Below are 1,510 nucleotides of genomic sequence, written 5' to 3' on the forward strand. Positions count from 1 at the left end.
TTAATCGACATTCTCCAAACCCTTTGTAAAGATTAACTCCAGAGATCCGCCTATCCCTTTGCATCTAACTCCACTGATACGGATAATAGGCAACCCTGTTTTCCTTGCCCCCGTTACTGAACCCGTGGATGTGCGCCGTGGCATAGCCGGGGATGACCAAGCACACGGCCATGACCCCGATCCCGGGCAGGATCCCGAACCACATGGCAGCGCGGTTGCCGGGGCCAAACCTGCCTTCCCGGCCCGGTAAAGGTGACCCGGCCTCGGCCCCCTTCCCTATAATTCTATTTTAAAACAGTAGTTAAGTCTCCCCAAGCCCCAGGAGGTAGGCAGGGTCTGTTACGGTCCTCATTTTACAAGAGGAAACTGAGGTCCCGTGGGAGGCTATGAACATCGCTTAAGGTCACATTGCCAGTAAATATCCGCTGTGGTGTGGGGTCTGCTCTTGTGCACGGTGACATTTTCCCCACGCAGTGACAGAAGTCAACAGTCCTCTGACCCACATTACAGCCAGGGTTCCCTTGTCTGGGTTGTCTTCCTGCTACACAGGGAGATGCTTAAGGACAGACTGGCTCATGGAGCTTTGGGTCCCTGTCACCGGCTTTATGCACAGGGCAGTCAGGGCTGACTTGTGTGGATGGAGAGAAGGCAGAGAGGTCTTCATCTTTAAAGGGTGGGCGTCAGGCGTTGAGGATCCATGTAGCTCTCCAGTCAGTGTGCAGTGTTTTCTGTGTTGCCTCATTCTGTCCCCACTCAGACCCTCTAAGGGAGGTGGCTGTTATCCCCACTTGACAGACGAGAAAACGGGCTCAGGGAAGGGAAGGCATTTGCCCAGCTGTCTGACCCAGAGCCTGCCTTCTGTGGAGTCGGCCTCTGTCACATTCACACGTTTCATGTGTGTCATGTGGCCGAGACTTCCTCACCTGTCAGCCTCCTCCTCATGGCCCCTGGCTGCACTCCAGCTCCTGACCAACCTGACACGTGCAGACTGAGCTTCTAGATGAGCACAGAGGGCAGAGACCTGGGAGGCAGGGACTGACCCCTGACCTTGCTGCGTTCCCAGCTGGGAGGAGAGAAAGGATGCTCACAGAGGAGACCTCAGTGCAGTGGAGGGCTAATAAATGTTGAACAAACAGCTCTCCAGAAAAGCAGCCCCGATTCATAGCGTTTGCCCATTTCCATGGTGTAAAAACTCCCACAGTACTGAGTTAACTACTACACTGTGGACCGAATGTTTGCATCCCCACTCCACCCCCCAAATTTACATGTTGAAGCCCTAACTCCCAGTGCGGCTGTATTCGGAGATGGCGCCCCTAAGGAAATAATGAAGGTTAAAGGAGTCATGGGGGTGGGGAGCCGATCCTTTAGGATCAGGGTCCTTATTGAAAGAGTGCTTCTCTCTCCCTCTCTCTCTCCAAGTGCACAGTCTGAGGGAAGGCCTTGTGAACACATAGCAAGATGGCACCACGTACAAGCCACAGGCCGTGACCCCAGAATGCAACCTACCTTG

At 54.1% G+C, this 1,510-nt stretch overlaps 1 pseudogene; it reads right to left on the reverse strand.

The window, feature by feature from the left end:
• LOC113932267 lies at positions 1 to 205 on the reverse strand (annotated as a pseudogene).
• Positions 206 to 1,510: the final 1,305 nt, after the last annotated feature.

This window comes from Zalophus californianus, chromosome 10, assembly GCF_009762305.2.
Source record: "Zalophus californianus isolate mZalCal1 chromosome 10, mZalCal1.pri.v2, whole genome shotgun sequence".
NCBI classification, from domain to species: domain Eukaryota; kingdom Metazoa; phylum Chordata; class Mammalia; order Carnivora; family Otariidae; genus Zalophus; species Zalophus californianus.